This window comes from Triturus cristatus, chromosome 4_1 (assembly GCF_964204655.1).
Source record: "Triturus cristatus chromosome 4_1, aTriCri1.1, whole genome shotgun sequence".
Taxonomy (NCBI): domain Eukaryota; kingdom Metazoa; phylum Chordata; class Amphibia; order Caudata; family Salamandridae; genus Triturus; species Triturus cristatus.
Window position 1 is genome coordinate 108,652,204 of NC_140585.1, and position 22,667 is coordinate 108,674,870.

Consider the following 22,667-nt stretch of genomic DNA (forward strand, 5'->3'; position numbering starts at 1 on the left):
CCCTGAAACCCAGGGACTGCAAAGTATCGATCATAATCAATGGAAGGTATTGTTTGAATAAAAGTGAAAGATATGGAAATCGAAGCACAAAATCCTTCGAGCCTGATTTGAACCAGCGACCTAAGGATGTCTGACTTTATGCTACAGTCCTCCGCTCTACCAACTGAGCTATCGAAGGAGTGGCTGAAGTATCTTTCAGCGCTGTAATTATCTCTCGCTCAAGAAAGGTTGTGGGGGTGGGGATCAGGAGCAGATCGATGAAAATCATTAACATTACCTGCAGCTCCCTCTCAAAGTCACCAGTTCTTAGAGCACACTGTAAGGTACGTCTTATCACCCCAAAGGAGGATTTCAGACCAAAGTTCATGTTCTGTCTTGGCTTGGGGATAAGCAGGGGTGCTCCAAATTTCAATTTTACAGAAAGGAAAGGAACTTTGATACAAAGACCTTGGGCAGCATTGGTGGCAAATGGATGGCTGCGCGGAACCATGAAAGAAATGACAGAAAGTTATGGGAGTCATTACTAAGCACCCAGCATCAAGAACGTGCATTTTGGATGCATTTTCAAAAGGAAAGAGAACGGAAAAATCTGTAGATTGAAGGTGATTGAGATAAACAAAATATTCCGTTTTTCTAAAAGCTACTGTAAAGAGTCTTTGGTTTAGAAGAAGAACCCTTACCAATGATCAAGAGAGATGCGACAGATTTCTATCATCAAAGCATTATGGTTGTCAAGATGAATCATCACTTTGATGTCTTCAACAAGTAGGATTCTTTTGATCTATAATCATCAAAAATGAGATAGCCCCATTTCATGGGATTTTTCAAGGCAAACGTCTGACAGATTAAGCAGGGTCCTCATCCCTGTTGGAGGACATATCTCTTCCTTCATCATGATGCCAGCCTAGCTTTCTGCCCAAAATCCAAGGTAAGCATGGCAAAAGTCTGGAGATGCCGGGGATTGAACCCGGGGCCTGATACATGCAAAGCATGCGCTCTACCACTGAGCTACATCCCCACTTCTGCAAAATTTGACTGTATGATTGGAAACCCTGCATTGAACCGACGGCCACATCACCCCATTTGACTCTGCAGTATACAATGTCAGTCAGGAAAAAACTTCAGCCTTGTACCTGGATGATCTTCATGGTCTTATGTACAGATGCCTATATACAGCCTTCTTAGCGCAGTAGGCAGCGCGTCAGTCTCATAATCTGAAGGTCCTGAGTTCGATCCTCAGAGAGGGCATTTATTTCCTTCTTTTGGAATGCAAAATTCTCCGATATTCTTGAAATGCGCAAACTATGCCTAGTTCAAAGATTTTTCCAAAGCAAATGTCTGACTATTTAAGTGGGGCTCTCACCCCAACTGCATGACAAACTTCTTCTTTCTGCATGATGGCAGGCTAGCCTTCTGGAAAAAAGCCAAGATAAGGAACAGAGGCTCCTGGAGATGCCGGGGATTGAACCCGGGACCTCATACATGCGAAGCATGCGCTCTACCACTGAGCTACATCCCCACTTTTGCACTCGAGCTGTTTGATGGATGCAAGGAGTCCCTGAAACCCAGGGACTGCAAAGTCTCGATCATAATCAATGGAAGGTATTGTTTGAATAAAAGTGAAAGATATGGAAATCGAAGCACAAAATCCTTCGAGCCAGATTTGAACCAGCGACCTAAGGATGTCTGACTTTATGCTACAGTCCTCCGCTCTACCAACTGAGCTATCGAAGGAGTGGCTGAAGTATCTTTCAGCGCTGTAATTATCTCTCGCTCAAGAAAGGTTGTGGGGGTGGGGATCAGGAGCAGATCGATGAAAATCATGAACATTACCTGCAGCTCCCTCTCAAAGTCACCAGTTCTTAGAGCACACTGTAAGGTACGTCTTATCACCCCAAAGGAGGATTTCAGACCAAAGTTCATGTTCTGTCTTGGCTTGGGGATAAGCAGGGGTGCTCCAAATTTCAATTTTACAGAAAGGAAAGGAACTTTGATACAAAGACCTTGGGCAGCATTGGTGGCAAATGGATGGCTGCGCGGAACCATGAAAGAAATGACAGAAAGTTATGGGAGTCATTACTAAGCACCCAGCATCAAGAACGTGCATTTTGGATGCATTTTCAAAAGGAAAGAGAACGGAAAAATCTGTAGATTGAAGGTGATTGAGATAAACAAAATATTCCGTTTTTCTAAAAGCTACTGTAAAGAGTCTTTGGTTTAGAAGAAGAACCCTTACCAATGATCAAGAGAGATGCGACAGATTTCTATCATCAAAGCATTATGGTTGTCAAGATGAATCATCACTTTGATGTCTTCAACAAGTAGGATTCTTTTGATCTATAATCATCAAAAATGAGATAGCCCCATTTCATGGGATTTTTCAAGCAAACGTCTGACAGATTAAGCGGGGTCCTCATCCCGGTTGGAGGACATATCTCTTCCTTCATCATGATGCCAGCCTAGCTTTCTGCCCAAAATCCAAGGTAAGCATGGCAAAAGTCTGGAGATGCCGGGGATTGAACCCGGGGCCTCATACATGCAAAGCATGCGCTGTACCACTGAGCTACATCCCCACTTCTGCAAGATTTGACTGTATGATTGGAAACCCTGCATTGAACCGACGGCCACATCACCCCATTCGACTCTGCAGTATACAATGTCAGTCAGGAAAATCCTTCAGCCTTGTATCTGGATGATCTTCATGGTCTTATGTACAGATGCCTATATACAGCCTTCTTAGCGCAGTAGGCAGCGCGTCAGTCTCATAATCTGAAGGTCCTGAGTTCGATCCTCAGAGAGGGCATTTATTTCCTTCTTTTGGAATGCAAAATTCTCCGATTTTCTTGAAATGCGCAAACTATGCCTAGTTCAAAGATTTTTCCAAAGCAAATGTCTGACTATTTAAGTGGGGCTCTCACCCCAACTGCATGACAAACTTCTTCTTTCTGCATGATGGCAGGCTAGCCTTCTGGAAAAAAGCCAAGATAAGGAACAGAGGCTCCTGGAGATGCCGGGGATTGAACCCGGGACCTCATACATGCAAAACATGCGCTCTACCACTGAGCTACATCCCCACTTTTGCACTCGAGCTGTTTGATGGATGCAAGGAATCCCTGAAACCCAGGGACTGCAAAGTCTCGATCATAATCAATGGAAGGTATTGTTTGAATAAAAGTGAAAGATATGGAAATCGAAGCACAAAATCCTTCGAGCCTGATTTGAACCAGCGACCTAAGGATGTCTGACTTTATGCTACAGTCCTCCGCTCTACCAACTGAGCTATCGAAGGAGTGGCTGAAGTATCTTTCAGCGCTGTATTTATCTCTCGCTCAAGAAAGGTTGTGGGGGTGGGGATCAGGAGCAGATCGATGAAAATCATTAACATTACCTGCAGCTCCCTCTCAAAGTCACCAGTTCTTAGAGCACACTGTAAGGTACGTCTTATCACCCCAAAGGAGGATTTCAGACCAAAGTTCATGTTCTGTCTTGGCTTGGGGATAAGCAGGGGTGCTCCAAATTTCAATTTTACAGAAAGGAAAGGAACTTTGATACAAAGACCTTGGGCAGCATTGGTGGCAAATGGATGGCTGCGCGGAACCATGAAAGAAATGACAGAAAGTTATGGGAGTCATTACTAAGCACCCAGCATCAAGAACGTGCATTTTGGATGCATTTTCAAAAGGAAAGAGAACGGAAAAATCTGTAGATTGAAGGTGATTGAGATAAACAAAATATTCCGTTTTTCTAAAAGCTACTGTAAAGAGTCTTTGGTTTAGAAGAAGAACCCTTACCAATGATCAAGAGAGATGCGACAGATTTCTATCATCAAAGCATTATGGTTGTCAAGATGAATCATCACTTTGATGTCTTCAACAAGTAGGATTCTTTTGATCTATAATCATCAAAAATGAGATAGCCCCATTTCATGGGATTTTTCAAGGCAAACGTCTGACAGATTAAGCAGGGTCCTCATCCCTGTTGGAGGACATATCTCTTCCTTCATCATGATGCCAGCCTAGCTTTCTGCCCAAAATCCAAGGTAAGCATGGCAAAAGTCTGGAGATGCCGGGGATTGAACCCGGGGCCTGATACATGCAAAGCATGCGCTCTACCACTGAGCTACATCCCCACTTCTGCAAAATTTGACTGTATGATTGGAAACCCTGCATTGAACCGACGGCCACATCACCCCATTTGACTCTGCAGTATACAATGTCAGTCAGGAAAAAACTTCAGCCTTGTACCTGGATGATCTTCATGGTCTTATGTACAAATGCCTATATACAGCCTTCTTAGCGCAGTAGGCAGCGCGTCAGTCTCATAATCTGAAGGTCCTGAGTTCGATCCTCAGAGAGGGCATTTATTTCCTTCTTTTGGAATGCAAAATTCTCCGATTTTCTTGAAATGCGCAAACTATGCCTAGTTCAAAGATTTTTCCAAAGCAAATGTCTGACTATTTAAGTGGGGCTCTCACCCCAACTGCATGACAAACTTCTTCTTTCTGCATGATGGCAGGCTAGCCTTCTGGAAAAAAGCCAAGATAAGGAACAGAGGCTCCTGGAGATGCCGGGGATTGAACCCGGGACCTCATACATGCGAAGCATGCGCTCTACCACTGAGCTACATCCCCACTTTTGCACTCGAGCTGTTTGATGGATGCAAGGAGTCCCTGAAACCCAGGGACTGCAAAGTCTCGATCATAATCAATGGAAGGTATTGTTTGAATAAAAGTGAAAGATATGGAAATCGAAGCACAAAATCCTTCGAGCCAGATTTGAACCAGCGACCTAAGGATGTCTGACTTTATGCTACAGTCCTCCGCTCTACCAACTGAGCTATCGAAGGAGTGGCTGAAGTATCTTTCAGCGCTGTAATTATCTCTCGCTCAAGAAAGGTTGTGGGGGTGGGGATCAGGAGCAGATCGATGAAAATCATGAACATTACCTGCAGCTCCCTCTCAAAGTCACCAGTTCTTAGAGCACACTGTAAGGTACGTCTTATCACCCCAAAGGAGGATTTCAGACCAAAGTTCATGTTCTGTCTTGGCTTGGGGATAAGCAGGGGTGCTCCAAATTTCAATTTTACAGAAAGGAAAGGAACTTTGATACAAAGACCTTGGGCAGCATTGGTGGCAAATGGATGGCTGCGCGGAACCATGAAAGAAATGACAGAAAGTTATGGGAGTCATTACTAAGCACCCAGCATCAAGAACGTGCATTTTGGATGCATTTTCAAAAGGAAAGAGAACGGAAAAATCTGTAGATTGAAGGTGATTGAGATAAACAAAATATTCCGTTTTTCTAAAAGCTACTGTAAAGAGTCTTTGGTTTAGAAGAAGAACCCTTACCAATGATCAAGAGAGATGCGACAGATTTCTATCATCAAAGCATTATGGTTGTCAAGATGAATCATCACTTTGATGTCTTCAACAAGTAGGATTCTTTTGATCTATAATCATCAAAAATGAGATAGCCCCATTTCATGGGATTTTTCAAGGCAAACGTCTGACAGATTAAGCGGGGTCCTCATCCCGGTTGGAGGACATATCTCTTCCTTCATCATGATGCCAGCCTAGCTTTCTGCCCAAAATCCAAGGTAAGCATGGCAAAAGTCTGGAGATGCCGGGGATTGAACCCGGGGCCTCATACATGCAAAGCATGCGCTCTACCACTGAGCTACATCCCCACTTCTGCAAGATTTGACTGTATGATTGGAAACCCTGCATTGAACCGACGGCCACATCACCCCATTCGACTCTGCAGTATACAATGTCAGTCAGGAAAATCCTTCAGCCTTGTACCTGGATGATCTTCATGGTCTTATGTACAGATGCCTATATACAGCCTTCTTAGCGCAGTAGGCAGCGCGTCAGTCTCATAATCTGAAGGTCCTGAGTTCGATCCTCAGAGAGGGCATTTATTTCCTTCTTTTGGAATGCAAAATTCTCCGATTTTCTTGAAATGCGCAAACTATGCCTAGTTCAAAGATTTTTCCAAAGCAAATGTCTGACTATTTAAGTGGGGCTCTCACCCCAACTGCATGACAAACTTCTTCTTTCTGCATGATGGCAGGCTAGCCTTCTGGAAAAAAGCCAAGATAAGGAACAGAGGCTCCTGGAGATGCCGGGGATTGAACCCGGGACCTCATACATGCAAAACATGCGCTCTACCACTGAGCTACATCCCCACTTTTGCACTCGAGCTGTTTGATGGATGCAAGGAATCCCTGAAACCCAGGGACTGCAAAGTCTCGATCATAATCAATGGAAGGTATTGTTTGAATAAAAGTGAAAGATATGGAAATCGAAGCACAAAATCCTTCGAGCCTGATTTGAACCAGCGACCTAAGGATGTCTGACTTTATGCTACAGTCCTCCGCTCTACCAACTGAGCTATCGAAGGAGTGGCTGAAGTATCTTTCAGCGCTGTAATTATCTCTCGCTCAAGAAAGGTTGTGGGGGTGGGGATCAGGAGCAGATCGATGAAAATCATTAACATTACCTGCAGCTCCCTCTCAAAGTCACCAGTTCTTAGAGCACACTGTAAGGTACGTCTTATCACCCCAAAGGAGGATTTCAGACCAAAGTTCATGTTCTGTCTTGGCTTGGGGATAAGCAGGGGTGCTCCAAATTTCAATTTTACAGAAAGGAAAGGAACTTTGATACAAAGACCTTGGGCAGCATTGGTGGCAAATGGATGGCTGCGCGGAACCATGAAAGAAATGACAGAAAGTTATGGGAGTCATTACTAAGCACCCAGCATCAAGAACGTGCATTTTGGATGCATTTTCAAAAGGAAAGAGAACGGAAAAATCTGTAGATTGAAGGTGATTGAGATAAACAAAATATTCCGTTTTTCTAAAAGCTACTGTAAAGAGTCTTTGGTTTAGAAGAAGAACCCTTACCAATGATCAAGAGAGATGCGACAGATTTCTATCATCAAAGCATTATGGTTGTCAAGATGAATCATCACTTTGATGTCTTCAACAAGTAGGATTCTTTTGATCTATAATCATCAAAAATGAGATAGCCCCATTTCATGGGATTTTTCAAGGCAAACGTCTGACAGATTAAGCGGGGTCCTCATCCCGGTTGGAGGACATATCTCTTCCTTCATCATGATGCCAGCCTAGCTTTCTGCCCAAAATCCAAGGTAAGCATGGCAAAAGTCTGGAGGTGCCGGGGATTGAAACCGGGGCCTCATACATGCAAAGCATGCGCTCTACCACTGAGCTACATCCCCACTTCTACAAGATTTGACTGTATGATTGGAAACCCTGCATTGAACCGACGGCCACATCACCCCATTCGACTCTGCAGTATACAATGTCAGTCAGGAAAATCCTTCAGCCTTGTACCTGGATGATCTTCATGGTCTTATGTACAGATGCCTATATACAGCCTTCTTAGCGCAGTAGGCAGCGCGTCAGTCTCATAATCTGAAGGTCCTGAGTTCGATCCTCAGAGAGGGCATTTATTTCCTTCTTTTGGAATGCAAAATTCTCCGATTTTCTTGAAATGCGCAAACTATGCCTAGTTCAAAGATTTTTCCAAAGCAAATGTCTGACTATTTAAGTGGGGCTCTCACCCCAACTGCATGACAAACTTCTTCTTTCTGCATGATGGCAGGCTAGCCTTCTGGAAAAAAGCCAAGATAAGGAACAGAGGCTTCTGGAGATGCCGGGGATTGAACCCGGGACCTCATACATGCAAAACATGCGCTCTACCACTGAGCTACATCCCCACTTTTGCACTTGAGCTGTTTGATGGATGCAAGGAATCCCTGAAACCCAGGGACTGCAAAGTCTCGATCATAATCAATGGAAGGTATTGTTTGAATAAAAGTGAAAGATATGGAAATCGAAGCACAAAATCCTTCGAGCCTGATTTGAACCAGCGACCTAAGGATGTCTGACTTTATGCTACAGTCCTCCGCTCTACCAACTGAGCTATCGAAGGAGTGGCTGAAGTATCTTTCAGCGCTGTAATTATCTCTCGCTCAAGAAAGGTTGTGGGGGTGGGGATCAGGAGCAGATCGATGAAAATCATTAACATTACCTGCAGCTCCCTCTCAAAGTCACCAGTTCTTAGAGCACACTGTAAGGTACGTCTTATCACCCCAAAGGAGGATTTCAGACCAAAGTTCATGTTCTGTCTTGGCTTGGGGATAAGCAGGGGTGCTCCAAATTTCAATTTTACAGAAAGGAAAGGAACTTTGATACAAAGACCTTGGGCAGCATTGGTGGCAAATGGATGGCTGCGCGGAACCATGAAAGAAATGACAGAAAGTTATGGGAGTCATTACTAAGCACCCAGCATCAAGAACGTGCATTTTGGATGCATTTTCAAAAGGAAAGAGAACGGAAAAATCTGTAGATTGAAGGTGATTGAGATAAACAAAATATTCCGTTTTTCTAAAAGCTACTGTAAAGAGTCTTTGGTTTAGAAGAAGAACCCTTACCAATGATCAAGAGAGATGCGACAGATTTCTATCATCAAAGCATTATGGTTGTCAAGATGAATCATCACTTTGATGTCTTCAACAAGTAGGATTCTTTTGATCTATAATCATCAAAAATGAGATAGCCCCATTTCATGGGATTTTTCAAGGCAAACGTCTGACAGATTAAGCAGGGTCCTCATCCCTGTTGGAGGACATATCTCTTCCTTCATCATGATGCCAGCCTAGCTTTCTGCCCAAAATCCAAGGTAAGCATGGCAAAAGTCTGGAGATGCCGGGGATTGAACCCGGGGCCTGATACATGCAAAGCATGCGCTCTACCACTGAGCTACATCCCCACTTCTGCAAAATTTGACTGTATGATTGGAAACCCTGCATTGAACCGACGGCCACATCACCCCATTTGACTCTGCAGTATACAATGTCAGTCAGGAAAAAACTTCAGCCTTGTACCTGGATGATCTTCATGGTCTTATGTACAGATGCCTATATACAGCCTTCTTAGCGCAGTAGGCAGCGCGTCAGTCTCATAATCTGAAGGTCCTGAGTTCGATCCTCAGAGAGGGCATTTATTTCCTTCTTTTGGAATGCAAAATTCTCCGATATTCTTGAAATGCGCAAACTATGCCTAGTTCAAAGATTTTTCCAAAGCAAATGTCTGACTATTTAAGTGGGGCTCTCACCCCAACTGCATGACAAACTTCTTCTTTCTGCATGATGGCAGGCTAGCCTTCTGGAAAAAAGCCAAGATAAGGAACAGAGGCTCCTGGAGATGCCGGGGATTGAACCCGGGACCTCATACATGCGAAGCATGCGCTCTACCACTGAGCTACATCCCCACTTTTGCACTCGAGCTGTTTGATGGATGCAAGGAGTCCCTGAAACCCAGGGACTGCAAAGTCTCGATCATAATCAATGGAAGGTATTGTTTGAATAAAAGTGAAAGATATGGAAATCGAAGCACAAAATCCTTCGAGCCAGATTTGAACCAGCGACCTAAGGATGTCTGACTTTATGCTACAGTCCTCCGCTCTACCAACTGAGCTATCGAAGGAGTGGCTGAAGTATCTTTCAGCGCTGTAATTATCTCTCGCTCAAGAAAGGTTGTGGGGGTGGGGATCAGGAGCAGATCGATGAAAATCATGAACATTACCTGCAGCTCCCTCTCAAAGTCACCAGTTCTTAGAGCACACTGTAAGGTACGTCTTATCACCCCAAAGGAGGATTTCAGACCAAAGTTCATGTTCTGTCTTGGCTTGGGGATAAGCAGGGGTGCTCCAAATTTCAATTTTACAGAAAGGAAAGGAACTTTGATACAAAGACCTTGGGCAGCATTGGTGGCAAATGGATGGCTGCGCGGAACCATGAAAGAAATGACAGAAAGTTATGGGAGTCATTACTAAGCACCCAGCATCAAGAACGTGCATTTTGGATGCATTTTCAAAAGGAAAGAGAACGGAAAAATCTGTAGATTGAAGGTGATTGAGATAAACAAAATATTCCGTTTTTCTAAAAGCTACTGTAAAGAGTCTTTGGTTTAGAAGAAGAACCCTTACCAATGATCAAGAGAGATGCGACAGATTTCTATCATCAAAGCATTATGGTTGTCAAGATGAATCATCACTTTGATGTCTTCAACAAGTAGGATTCTTTTGATCTATAATCATCAAAAATGAGATAGCCCCATTTCATGGGATTTTTCAAGCAAACGTCTGACAGATTAAGCGGGGTCCTCATCCCGGTTGGAGGACATATCTCTTCCTTCATCATGATGCCAGCCTAGCTTTCTGCCCAAAATCCAAGGTAAGCATGGCAAAAGTCTGGAGATGCCGGGGATTGAACCCGGGGCCTCATACATGCAAAGCATGCGCTGTACCACTGAGCTACATCCCCACTTCTGCAAGATTTGACTGTATGATTGGAAACCCTGCATTGAACCGACGGCCACATCACCCCATTCGACTCTGCAGTATACAATGTCAGTCAGGAAAATCCTTCAGCCTTGTATCTGGATGATCTTCATGGTCTTATGTACAGATGCCTATATACAGCCTTCTTAGCGCAGTAGGCAGCGCGTCAGTCTCATAATCTGAAGGTCCTGAGTTCGATCCTCAGAGAGGGCATTTATTTCCTTCTTTTGGAATGCAAAATTCTCCGATTTTCTTGAAATGCGCAAACTATGCCTAGTTCAAAGATTTTTCCAAAGCAAATGTCTGACTATTTAAGTGGGGCTCTCACCCCAACTGCATGACAAACTTCTTCTTTCTGCATGATGGCAGGCTAGCCTTCTGGAAAAAAGCCAAGATAAGGAACAGAGGCTCCTGGAGATGCCGGGGATTGAACCCGGGACCTCATACATGCAAAACATGCGCTCTACCACTGAGCTACATCCCCACTTTTGCACTCGAGCTGTTTGATGGATGCAAGGAATCCCTGAAACCCAGGGACTGCAAAGTCTCGATCATAATCAATGGAAGGTATTGTTTGAATAAAAGTGAAAGATATGGAAATCGAAGCACAAAATCCTTCGAGCCTGATTTGAACCAGCGACCTAAGGATGTCTGACTTTATGCTACAGTCCTCCGCTCTACCAACTGAGCTATCGAAGGAGTGGCTGAAGTATCTTTCAGCGCTGTAATTATCTCTCGCTCAAGAAAGGTTGTGGGGGTGGGGATCAGGAGCAGATCGATGAAAATCATTAACATTACCTGCAGCTCCCTCTCAAAGTCACCAGTTCTTAGAGCACACTGTAAGGTACGTCTTATCACCCCAAAGGAGGATTTCAGACCAAAGTTCATGTTCTGTCTTGGCTTGGGGATAAGCAGGGGTGCTCCAAATTTCAATTTTACAGAAAGGAAAGGAACTTTGATACAAAGACCTTGGGCAGCATTGGTGGCAAATGGATGGCTGCGCGGAACCATGAAAGAAATGACAGAAAGTTATGGGAGTCATTACTAAGCACCCAGCATCAAGAACGTGCATTTTGGATGCATTTTCAAAAGGAAAGAGAACGGAAAAATCTGTAGATTGAAGGTGATTGAGATAAACAAAATATTCCGTTTTTCTAAAAGCTACTGTAAAGAGTCTTTGGTTTAGAAGAAGAACCCTTACCAATGATCAAGAGAGATGCGACAGATTTCTATCATCAAAGCATTATGGTTGTCAAGATGAATCATCACTTTGATGTCTTCAACAAGTAGGATTCTTTTGATCTATAATCATCAAAAATGAGATAGCCCCATTTCATGGGATTTTTCAAGGCAAACGTCTGACAGATTAAGCGGGGTCCTCATCCCGGTTGGAGGACATATCTCTTCCTTCATCATGATGCCAGCCTAGCTTTCTGCCCAAAATCCAAGGTAAGCATGGCAAAAGTCTGGAGGTGCCGGGGATTGAAACCGGGGCCTCATACATGCAAAGCATGCGCTCTACCACTGAGCTACATCCCCACTTCTACAAGATTTGACTGTATGATTGGAAACCCTGCATTGAACCGACGGCCACATCACCCCATTCGACTCTGCAGTATACAATGTCAGTCAGGAAAATCCTTCAGCCTTGTACCTGGATGATCTTCATGGTCTTATGTACAGATGCCTATATACAGCCTTCTTAGCGCAGTAGGCAGCGCGTCAGTCTCATAATCTGAAGGTCCTGAGTTCGATCCTCAGAGAGGGCATTTATTTCCTTCTTTTGGAATGCAAAATTCTCCGATTTTCTTGAAATGCGCAAACTATGCCTAGTTCAAAGATTTTTCCAAAGCAAATGTCTGACTATTTAAGTGGGGCTCTCACCCCAACTGCATGACAAACTTCTTCTTTCTGCATGATGGCAGGCTAGCCTTCTGGAAAAAAGCCAAGATAAGGAACAGAGGCTTCTGGAGATGCCGGGGATTGAACCCGGGACCTCATACATGCAAAACATGCGCTCTACCACTGAGCTACATCCCCACTTTTGCACTTGAGCTGTTTGATGGATGCAAGGAATCCCTGAAACCCAGGGACTGCAAAGTCTCGATCATAATCAATGGAAGGTATTGTTTGAATAAAAGTGAAAGATATGGAAATCGAAGCACAAAATCCTTCGAGCCTGATTTGAACCAGCGACCTAAGGATGTCTGACTTTATGCTACAGTCCTCCGCTCTACCAACTGAGCTATCGAAGGAGTGGCTGAAGTATCTTTCAGCGCTGTAATTATCTCTCGCTCAAGAAAGGTTGTGGGGGTGGGGATCAGGAGCAGATCGATGAAAATCATTAACATTACCTGCAGCTCCCTCTCAAAGTCACCAGTTCTTAGAGCACACTGTAAGGTACGTCTTATCACCCCAAAGGAGGATTTCAGACCAAAGTTCATGTTCTGTCTTGGCTTGGGGATAAGCAGGGGTGCTCCAAATTTCAATTTTACAGAAAGGAAAGGAACTTTGATACAAAGACCTTGGGCAGCATTGGTGGCAAATGGATGGCTGCGCGGAACCATGAAAGAAATGACAGAAAGTTATGGGAGTCATTACTAAGCACCCAGCATCAAGAACGTGCATTTTGGATGCATTTTCAAAAGGAAAGAGAACGGAAAAATCTGTAGATTGAAGGTGATTGAGATAAACAAAATATTCCGTTTTTCTAAAAGCTACTGTAAAGAGTCTTTGGTTTAGAAGAAGAACCCTTACCAATGATCAAGAGAGATGCGACAGATTTCTATCATCAAAGCATTATGGTTGTCAAGATGAATCATCACTTTGATGTCTTCAACAAGTAGGATTCTTTTGATCTATAATCATCAAAAATGAGATAGCCCCATTTCATGGGATTTTTCAAGGCAAACGTCTGACAGATTAAGCAGGGTCCTCATCCCTGTTGGAGGACATATCTCTTCCTTCATCATGATGCCAGCCTAGCTTTCTGCCCAAAATCCAAGGTAAGCATGGCAAAAGTCTGGAGATGCCGGGGATTGAACCCGGGGCCTGATACATGCAAAGCATGCGCTCTACCACTGAGCTACATCCCCACTTCTGCAAAATTTGACTGTATGATTGGAAACCCTGCATTGAACCGACGGCCACATCACCCCATTTGACTCTGCAGTATACAATGTCAGTCAGGAAAAAACTTCAGCCTTGTACCTGGATGATCTTCATGGTCTTATGTACAGATGCCTATATACAGCCTTCTTAGCGCAGTAGGCAGCGCGTCAGTCTCATAATCTGAAGGTCCTGAGTTCGATCCTCAGAGAGGGCATTTATTTCCTTCTTTTGGAATGCAAAATTCTCCGATATTCTTGAAATGCGCAAACTATGCCTAGTTCAAAGATTTTTCCAAAGCAAATGTCTGACTATTTAAGTGGGGCTCTCACCCCAACTGCATGACAAACTTCTTCTTTCTGCATGATGGCAGGCTAGCCTTCTGGAAAAAAGCCAAGATAAGGAACAGAGGCTCCTGGAGATGCCGGGGATTGAACCCGGGACCTCATACATGCGAAGCATGCGCTCTACCACTGAGCTACATCCCCACTTTTGCACTCGAGCTGTTTGATGGATGCAAGGAGTCCCTGAAACCCAGGGACTGCAAAGTCTCGATCATAATCAATGGAAGGTATTGTTTGAATAAAAGTGAAAGATATGGAAATCGAAGCACAAAATCCTTCGAGCCAGATTTGAACCAGCGACCTAAGGATGTCTGACTTTATGCTACAGTCCTCCGCTCTACCAACTGAGCTATCGAAGGAGTGGCTGAAGTATCTTTCAGCGCTGTAATTATCTCTCGCTCAAGAAAGGTTGTGGGGGTGGGGATCAGGAGCAGATCGATGAAAATCATGAACATTACCTGCAGCTCCCTCTCAAAGTCACCAGTTCTTAGAGCACACTGTAAGGTACGTCTTATCACCCCAAAGGAGGATTTCAGACCAAAGTTCATGTTCTGTCTTGGCTTGGGGATAAGCAGGGGTGCTCCAAATTTCAATTTTACAGAAAGGAAAGGAACTTTGATACAAAGACCTTGGGCAGCATTGGTGGCAAATGGATGGCTGCGCGGAACCATGAAAGAAATGACAGAAAGTTATGGGAGTCATTACTAAGCACCCAGCATCAAGAACGTGCATTTTGGATGCATTTTCAAAAGGAAAGAGAACGGAAAAATCTGTAGATTGAAGGTGATTGAGATAAACAAAATATTCCGTTTTTCTAAAAGCTACTGTAAAGAGTCTTTGGTTTAGAAGAAGAACCCTTACCAATGATCAAGAGAGATGCGACAGATTTCTATCATCAAAGCATTATGGTTGTCAAGATGAATCATCACTTTGATGTCTTCAACAAGTAGGATTCTTTTGATCTATAATCATCAAAAATGAGATAGCCCCATTTCATGGGATTTTTCAAGCAAACGTCTGACAGATTAAGCGGGGTCCTCATCCCGGTTGGAGGACATATCTCTTCCTTCATCATGATGCCAGCCTAGCTTTCTGCCCAAAATCCAAGGTAAGCATGGCAAAAGTCTGGAGATGCCGGGGATTGAACCCGGGGCCTCATACATGCAAAGCATGCGCTGTACCACTGAGCTACATCCCCACTTCTGCAAGATTTGACTGTATGATTGGAAACCCTGCATTGAACCGACGGCCACATCACCCCATTCGACTCTGCAGTATACAATGTCAGTCAGGAAAATCCTTCAGCCTTGTATCTGGATGATCTTCATGGTCTTATGTACAGATGCCTATATACAGCCTTCTTAGCGCAGTAGGCAGCGCGTCAGTCTCATAATCTGAAGGTCCTGAGTTCGATCCTCAGAGAGGGCATTTATTTCCTTCTTTTGGAATGCAAAATTCTCCGATTTTCTTGAAATGCGCAAACTATGCCTAGTTCAAAGATTTTTCCAAAGCAAATGTCTGACTATTTAAGTGGGGCTCTCACCCCAACTGCATGACAAACTTCTTCTTTCTGCATGATGGCAGGCTAGCCTTCTGGAAAAAAGCCAAGATAAGGAACAGAGGCTCCTGGAGATGCCGGGGATTGAACCCGGGACCTCATACATGCAAAACATGCGCTCTACCACTGAGCTACATCCCCACTTTTGCACTCGAGCTGTTTGATGGATGCAAGGAATCCCTGAAACCCAGGGACTGCAAAGTCTCGATCATAATCAATGGAAGGTATTGTTTGAATAAAAGTGAAAGATATGGAAATCGAAGCACAAAATCCTTCGAGCCTGATTTGAACCAGCGACCTAAGGATGTCTGACTTTATGCTACAGTCCTCCGCTCTACCAACTGAGCTATCGAAGGAGTGGCTGAAGTATCTTTCAGCGCTGTAATTATCTCTCGCTCAAGAAAGGTTGTGGGGGTGGGGATCAGGAGCAGATCGATGAAAATCATTAACATTACCTGCAGCTCCCTCTCAAAGTCACCAGTTCTTAGAGCACACTGTAAGGTACGTCTTATCACCCCAAAGGAGGATTTCAGACCAAAGTTCATGTTCTGTCTTGGCTTGGGGATAAGCAGGGGTGCTCCAAATTTCAATTTTACAGAAAGGAAAGGAACTTTGATACAAAGACCTTGGGCAGCATTGGTGGCAAATGGATGGCTGCGCGGAACCATGAAAGAAATGACAGAAAGTTATGGGAGTCATTACTAAGCACCCAGCATCAAGAACGTGCATTTTGGATGCATTTTCAAAAGGAAAGAGAACGGAAAAATCTGTAGATTGAAGGTGATTGAGATAAACAAAATATTCCGTTTTTCTAAAAGCTACTGTAAAGAGTCTTTGGTTTAGAAGAAGAACCCTTACCAATGATCAAGAGAGATGCGACAGATTTCTATCATCAAAGCATTATGGTTGTCAAGATGAATCATCACTTTGATGTCTTCAACAAGTAGGATTCTTTTGATCTATAATCATCAAAAATGAGATAGCCCCATTTCATGGGATTTTTCAAGGCAAACGTCTGACAGATTAAGCAGGGTCCTCATCCCTGTTGGAGGACATATCTCTTCCTTCATCATGATGCCAGCCTAGCTTTCTGCCCAAAATCCAAGGTAAGCATGGCAAAAGTCTGGAGATGCCGGGGATTGAACCCGGGGCCTGATACATGCAAAGCATGCGCTCTACCACTGAGCTACATCCCCACTTCTGCAAAATTTGACTGTATGATTGGAAACCCTGCATTGAACCGACGGCCACATCACCCCATTTGACTCTGCAGTATACAATGTCAGTCAGGAAAAAACTTCAGCCTTGTACCTGGATGATCTTCATGGTCTTATGTACAAATGCCTATATACAGCCTTCTTAGCGCAGTAGGCAGCGCGTCAGTCTCATAATCTGAAGGTCCTGAGTTCGATCCTCAGAGAGGGCATTTATTTCCTTCTTTTGGAATGCAAAATTCTCCGATTTTCTTGAAATGCGCAAACTATGCCTAGTTCAAAGATTTTTCCAAAGCAAATGTCTGACTATTTAAGTGGGGCTCTCACCCCAACTGCATGACAAACTTCTTCTTTCTGCATGATGGCAGGCTAGCCTTCTGGAAAAAAGCCAAGATAAGGAACAGAGGCTCCTGGAGATGCCGGGGATTGAACCCGGGACCTCATACATGCGAAGCATGCGCTCTACCACTGAGCTACATCCCCACTTTTGCACTCGAGCTGTTTGATGGATGCAAGGAGTCCCTGAAACCCAGGGACTGCAAAGTCTCGATCATAATCAATGGAAGGTATTGTTTGAATAAAAGTGAAAGATATGGAAATCGAAGCACAAAATCCTTCGAGCCAGATTTGAACCAGCGACCTAAGGATGTCTGACTTTATGCTACAGTCCTCCGCTCTACCAACTGAGCTATCGAAGGAGTGGCTGAAGTATCTTTCAGCGCTGTAATTATCTCTCGCTCAAGAAAGGTTGTGGGGGTGGGGATCAGGAGCAGATCGATGAAAATCATGAACATTACCTGCAGCTCCCTCTCAAAGTCACCAGTTCTTAGAGCACACTGTAAGGTACGTCTTATCACCCCAAAGGAGGATTTCAGACCAAAGTTCATGTTCTGTCTTGGCTTGGGGATAAGCAGGGGTGCTCCAAATTTCAATTTTACAGAAAGGAAAGGAACTTTGATACAAAGACCTTGGGCAGCATTGGTGGCAAATGGATGGCTGCGCGGAACCATGAAAGAAATGACAGAAAGTTATGGGAGTCATTACTAAGCACCCAGCATCAAGAACGTGCATTTTGGATGCATTTTCAAAAGGAAAGAGAACGGAAAAATCTGTAGATTGAAGGTGATTGAGATAAACAAAATATTCCGTTTTTCTAAAAGCTACTGTAAAGAGTCTTTGGTTTAGAAGAAGAACCCTTACCAATGATCAAGAGAGATGCGACAGATTTCTATCATCAAAGCATTATGGTTGTCAAGATGAATCATCACTTTGATGTCTTCAACAAGTAGGATTCTTTTGATCTATAATCATCAAAAATGAGATAGCCCCATTTCATGGGATTTTTCAAGGCAAACGTCTGACAGATTAAGCGGGGTCCTCATCCCGGTTGGAGGACATATCTCTTCCTTCATCATGATGCCAGCCTAGCTTTCTGCCCAAAATCCAAGGTAAGCATGGCAAAAGTCTGGAGATGCCGGGGATTGAACCCGGGGCCTCATACATGCAAAGCATGCGCTCTACCACTGAGCTACATCCCCACTTCTGCAAGATTTGACTGTATGATTGGAAACCCTGCATTGAACCGACGGCCACATCACCCCATTCGACTCTGCAGTATACAATGTCAGTCAGGAAAATCCTTCAGCCTTGTACCTGGATGATCTTCATGGTCTTATGTACAGATGCCTATATACAGCCTTCTTAGCGCAGTAGGCAGCGCGTCAGTCTCATAATCTGAAGGTCCTGAGTTCGATCCTCAGAGAGGGCATTTATTTCCTTCTTTTGGAATGCAAAATTCTCCGATTTTCTTGAAATGCGCAAACTATGCCTAGTTCAAAGATTTTTCCAAAGCAAATGTCTGACTATTTAAGTGGGGCTCTCACCCCAACTGCATGACAAACTTCTTCTTTCTGCATGATGGCAGGCTAGCCTTCTGGAAAAAAGCCAAGATAAGGAACAGAGGCTCCTGGAGATGCCGGGGATTGAACCCGGGACCTCATACATGCAAAACATGCGCTCTACCACTGAGCTACATCCCCACTTTTGCACTCGAGCTGTTTGATGGATGCAAGGAATCCCTGAAACCCAGGGACTGCAAAGTCTCGATCATAATCAATGGAAGGTATTGTTTGAATAAAAGTGAAAGATATGGAAATCGAAGCACAAAATCCTTCGAGCCTGATTTGAACCAGCGACCTAAGGATGTCTGACTTTATGCTACAGTCCTCCGCTCTACCAACTGAGCTATCGAAGGAGTGGCTGAAGTATCTTTCAGCGCTGTAATTATCTCTCGCTCAAGAAAGGTTGTGGGGGTGGGGATCAGGAGCAGATCGATGAAAATCATTAACATTACCTGCAGCTCCCTCTCAAAGTCACCAGTTCTTAGAGCACACTGTAAGGTACGTCTTATCACCCCAAAGGAGGATTTCAGACCAAAGTTCATGTTCTGTCTTGGCTTGGGGATAAGCAGGGGTGCTCCAAATTTCAATTTTACAGAAAGGAAAGGAACTTTGATACAAAGACCTTGGGCAGCATTGGTGGCAAATGGATGGCTGCGCGGAACCATGAAAGAAATGACAGAAAGTTATGGGAGTCATTACTAAGCACCCAGCATCAAGAACGTGCATTTTGGATGCATTTTCAAAAGGAAAGAGAACGGAAAAATCTGTAGATTGAAGGTGATTGAGATAAACAAAATATTCCGTTTTTCTAAAAGCTACTGTAAAGAGTCTTTGGTTTAGAAGAAGAACCCTTACCAATGATCAAGAGAGATGCGACAGATTTCTATCATCAAAGCATTATGGTTGTCAAGATGAATCATCACTTTGATGTCTTCAACAAGTAGGATTCTTTTGATCTATAATCATCAAAAATGAGATAGCCCCATTTCATGGGATTTTTCAAGGCAAACGTCTGACAGATTAAGCGGGGTCCTCATCCCGGTTGGAGGACATATCTCTTCCTTCATCATGATGCCAGCCTAGCTTTCTGCCCAAAATCCAAGGTAAGCATGGCAAAAGTCTGGAGGTGCCGGGGATTGAAACCGGGGCCTCATACATGCAAAGCATGCGCTCTACCACTGAGCTACATCCCCACTTCTACAAGATTTGACTGTATGATTGGAAACCCTGCATTGAACCGACGGCCACATCACCCCATTCGACTCTGCAGTATACAATGTCAGTCAGGAAAATCCTTCAGCCTTGTACCTGGATGATCTTCATGGTCTTATGTACAGATGCCTATATACAGCCTTCTTAGCGCAGTAGGCAGCGCGTCAGTCTCATAATCTGAAGGTCCTGAGTTCGATCCTCAGAGAGGGCATTTATTTCCTTCTTTTGGAATGCAAAATTCTCCGATTTTCTTGAAATGCGCAAACTATGCCTAGTTCAAAGATTTTTCCAAAGCAAATGTCTGACTATTTAAGTGGGGCTCTCACCCCAACTGCATGACAAACTTCTTCTTTCTGCATGATGGCAGGCTAGCCTTCTGGAAAAAAGCCAAGATAAGGAACAGAGGCTTCTGGAGATGCCGGGGATTGAACCCGGGACCTCATACATGCAAAACATGCGCTCTACCACTGAGCTACATCCCCACTTTTGCACTTGAGCTGTTTGATGGATGCAAGGAATCCCTGAAACCCAGGGACTGCAAAGTCTCGATCATAATCAATGGAAGGTATTGTTTGAATAAAAGTGAAAGATATGGAAATCGAAGCACAAAATCCTTCGAGCCAGATTTGAACCAGCGACCTAAGGATGTCTGACTTTATGCTACAGTCCTCCGCTCTACCAACTGAGCTATCGAAGGAGTGGCTGAAGTATCTTTCAGCGCTGTAATTATCTCTCGCTAAAGAAAGGTTGTGGGGGTGGGGATCAGGAGCAGATCGATGAAAATCATGAACATTACCTGCAGCTCCCTCTCAAAGTCACCAGTTCTTAGAGCACACTGTAAGGTACGTCTTATCACCCCAAAGGAGGATTTCAGACCAAAGTTCATGTTCTGTCTTGGCTTGGGGATAAGCAGGGGTGCTCCAAATTTCAATTTTACAGAAAGGAAAGGAACTTTGATACAAAGACCTTGGGCAGCATTGGTGGCAAATGGATGGCTGCGCGGAACCATGAAAGAAATGACAGAAAGTTATGGGAGTCATTACTAAGCACCCAGCATCAAGAACGTGCATTTTGGATGCATTTTCAAAAGGAAAGAGAACGGAAAAATCTGTAGATTGAAGGTGATTGAGATAAACAAAATATTCCGTTTTTCTAAAAGCTACTGTAAAGAGTCTTTGGTTTAGAAGAAGAACCCTTACCAATGATCAAGAGAGATGCGACAGATTTCTATCATCAAAGCATTATGGTTGTCAAGATGAATCATCACTTTGATGTCTTCAACAAGTAGGATTCTTTTGATCTATAATCATCAAAAATGAGATAGCCCCATTTCATGGGATTTTTCAAGGCAAACGTCTGACAGATTAAGCAGGGTCCTCATCCCTGTTGGAGGACATATCTCTTCCTTCATCATGATGCCAGCCTAGCTTTCTGCCCAAAATCCAAGGTAAGCATGGCAAAAGTCTGGAGATGCCGGGGATTGAACCCGGGGCCTGATACATGCAAAGCATGCGCTCTACCACTGAGCTACATCCCCACTTCTGCAAAATTTGACTGTATGATTGGAAACCCTGCATTGAACCGACGGCCACATCACCCCATTTGACTCTGCAGTATACAATGTCAGTCAGGAAAAAACTTCAGCCTTGTACCTGGATGATCTTCATGGTCTTATGTACAGATGCCTATATACAGCCTTCTTAGCGCAGTAGGCAGCGCGTCAGTCTCATAATCTGAAGGTCCTGAGTTCGATCCTCAGAGAGGGCATTTATTTCCTTCTTTTGGAATGCAAAATTCTCCGATATTCTTGAAATGCGCAAACTATGCCTAGTTCAAAGATTTTTCCAAAGCAAATGTCTGACTATTTAAGTGGGGCTCTCACCCCAACTGCATGACAAACTTCTTCTTTCTGCATGATGGCAGGCTAGCCTTCTGGAAAAAAGCCAAGATAAGGAACAGAGGCTCCTGGAGATGCCGGGGATTGAACCCGGGACCTCATACATGCGAAGCATGCGCTCTACCACTGAGCTACATCCCCACTTTTGCACTCGAGCTGTTTGATGGATGCAAGGAGTCCCTGAAACCCAGGGACTGCAAAGTCTCGATCATAATCAATGGAAGGTATTGTTTGAATAAAAGTGAAAGATATGGAAATCGAAGCACAAAATCCTTCGAGCCAGATTTGAACCAGCGACCTAAGGATGTCTGACTTTATGCTACAGTCCTCCGCTCTACCAACTGAGCTATCGAAGGAGTGGCTGAAGTATCTTTCAGCGCTGTAATTATCTCTCGCTCAAGAAAGGTTGTGGGGGTGGGGATCAGGAGCAGATCGATGAAAATCATTAATATTACCTGCAGCTCCCTCTCAAAGTCACCAGTTCTTAGAGCACACTGTAAGGTACGTCTTATCACCCCAAAGGAGGATTTCAGACCAAAGTTCATGTTCTGTCTTGGCTTGGGGATAAGCAGGGGTGCTCCAAATTTCAATTTTACAGAAAGGAAAGGAACTTTGATACAAAGACCTTGGGCAGCATTGGTGGCAAATGGATGGCTGCGCGGAACCATGAAAGAAATGACAGAAAGTTATGGGAGTCATTACTAAGCACCCAGCATCAAGAACGTGCATTTTGGATGCATTTTCAAAAGGAAAGAGAACGGAAAAATCTGTAGATTGAAGGTGATTGAGATAAACAAAATATTCCGTTTTTCTAAAAGCTACTGTAAAGAGTCTTTGGTTTAGAAGAAGAACCCTTACCAATGATCAAGAGAGATGCGACAGATTTCTATCATCAAAGCATTATGGTTGTCAAGATGAATCATCACTTTGATGTCTTCAACAAGTAGGATTCTTTTGATCTATAATCATCAAAAATGAGATAGCCCCATTTCATGGGATTTTTCAAGGCAAACGTCTGACAGATTAAGCAGGGTCCTCATCCCTGTTGGAGGACATATCTCTTC

At 43.9% G+C, this 22,667-nt stretch overlaps 20 non-coding genes across 20 annotated transcripts; 14 read left to right on the top strand and 6 right to left on the bottom strand.

Annotated features, from left to right (window-relative positions):
- The first annotated feature begins 1,175 nt into the window (after positions 1–1,175).
- Positions 1,176–1,248, top strand: TRNAM-CAU (transfer RNA methionine (anticodon CAU)). The gene has a single exon. It is a non-coding gene; the product is annotated as a tRNA-Met (tRNA).
- Positions 1,249–1,447: 199 nt separating this feature from the next.
- On the bottom strand, positions 1,448–1,519 carry TRNAA-CGC (transfer RNA alanine (anticodon CGC)). The gene has a single exon. It is a non-coding gene; the product is annotated as a tRNA-Ala (tRNA).
- A 1,211-nt stretch (positions 1,520–2,730) lies between these two features.
- TRNAM-CAU (transfer RNA methionine (anticodon CAU)) lies at positions 2,731–2,803 on the top strand. The gene has a single exon. It is a non-coding gene; the product is annotated as a tRNA-Met (tRNA).
- A 1,483-nt stretch (positions 2,804–4,286) lies between these two features.
- Positions 4,287–4,359, top strand: TRNAM-CAU (transfer RNA methionine (anticodon CAU)). Its single transcript has one exon. It is a non-coding gene; the product is annotated as a tRNA-Met (tRNA).
- A 199-nt stretch (positions 4,360–4,558) lies between these two features.
- On the bottom strand, positions 4,559–4,630 carry TRNAA-CGC (transfer RNA alanine (anticodon CGC)). Its single transcript has one exon. It is a non-coding gene; the product is annotated as a tRNA-Ala (tRNA).
- Positions 4,631–5,842: 1,212 nt separating this feature from the next.
- On the top strand, positions 5,843–5,915 carry TRNAM-CAU (transfer RNA methionine (anticodon CAU)). Its single transcript has one exon. It is a non-coding gene; the product is annotated as a tRNA-Met (tRNA).
- Positions 5,916–7,398: 1,483 nt separating this feature from the next.
- TRNAM-CAU (transfer RNA methionine (anticodon CAU)) lies at positions 7,399–7,471 on the top strand. The gene has a single exon. It is a non-coding gene; the product is annotated as a tRNA-Met (tRNA).
- A 1,483-nt stretch (positions 7,472–8,954) lies between these two features.
- Positions 8,955–9,027, top strand: TRNAM-CAU (transfer RNA methionine (anticodon CAU)). Its single transcript has one exon. It is a non-coding gene; the product is annotated as a tRNA-Met (tRNA).
- A 199-nt stretch (positions 9,028–9,226) lies between these two features.
- TRNAA-CGC (transfer RNA alanine (anticodon CGC)) lies at positions 9,227–9,298 on the bottom strand. Its single transcript has one exon. It is a non-coding gene; the product is annotated as a tRNA-Ala (tRNA).
- A 1,211-nt stretch (positions 9,299–10,509) lies between these two features.
- On the top strand, positions 10,510–10,582 carry TRNAM-CAU (transfer RNA methionine (anticodon CAU)). Its single transcript has one exon. It is a non-coding gene; the product is annotated as a tRNA-Met (tRNA).
- Positions 10,583–12,065: 1,483 nt separating this feature from the next.
- TRNAM-CAU (transfer RNA methionine (anticodon CAU)) lies at positions 12,066–12,138 on the top strand. Its single transcript has one exon. It is a non-coding gene; the product is annotated as a tRNA-Met (tRNA).
- Positions 12,139–13,621: 1,483 nt separating this feature from the next.
- Positions 13,622–13,694, top strand: TRNAM-CAU (transfer RNA methionine (anticodon CAU)). Its single transcript has one exon. It is a non-coding gene; the product is annotated as a tRNA-Met (tRNA).
- Positions 13,695–13,893: 199 nt separating this feature from the next.
- Positions 13,894–13,965, bottom strand: TRNAA-CGC (transfer RNA alanine (anticodon CGC)). Its single transcript has one exon. It is a non-coding gene; the product is annotated as a tRNA-Ala (tRNA).
- Positions 13,966–15,176: 1,211 nt separating this feature from the next.
- TRNAM-CAU (transfer RNA methionine (anticodon CAU)) lies at positions 15,177–15,249 on the top strand. The gene has a single exon. It is a non-coding gene; the product is annotated as a tRNA-Met (tRNA).
- Positions 15,250–16,732: 1,483 nt separating this feature from the next.
- TRNAM-CAU (transfer RNA methionine (anticodon CAU)) lies at positions 16,733–16,805 on the top strand. Its single transcript has one exon. It is a non-coding gene; the product is annotated as a tRNA-Met (tRNA).
- Positions 16,806–17,004: 199 nt separating this feature from the next.
- On the bottom strand, positions 17,005–17,076 carry TRNAA-CGC (transfer RNA alanine (anticodon CGC)). The gene has a single exon. It is a non-coding gene; the product is annotated as a tRNA-Ala (tRNA).
- A 1,212-nt stretch (positions 17,077–18,288) lies between these two features.
- On the top strand, positions 18,289–18,361 carry TRNAM-CAU (transfer RNA methionine (anticodon CAU)). The gene has a single exon. It is a non-coding gene; the product is annotated as a tRNA-Met (tRNA).
- A 1,483-nt stretch (positions 18,362–19,844) lies between these two features.
- TRNAM-CAU (transfer RNA methionine (anticodon CAU)) lies at positions 19,845–19,917 on the top strand. The gene has a single exon. It is a non-coding gene; the product is annotated as a tRNA-Met (tRNA).
- Positions 19,918–21,400: 1,483 nt separating this feature from the next.
- TRNAM-CAU (transfer RNA methionine (anticodon CAU)) lies at positions 21,401–21,473 on the top strand. The gene has a single exon. It is a non-coding gene; the product is annotated as a tRNA-Met (tRNA).
- Positions 21,474–21,672: 199 nt separating this feature from the next.
- TRNAA-CGC (transfer RNA alanine (anticodon CGC)) lies at positions 21,673–21,744 on the bottom strand. Its single transcript has one exon. It is a non-coding gene; the product is annotated as a tRNA-Ala (tRNA).
- Between the last annotated feature and the right edge of the window lie 923 nt (positions 21,745–22,667).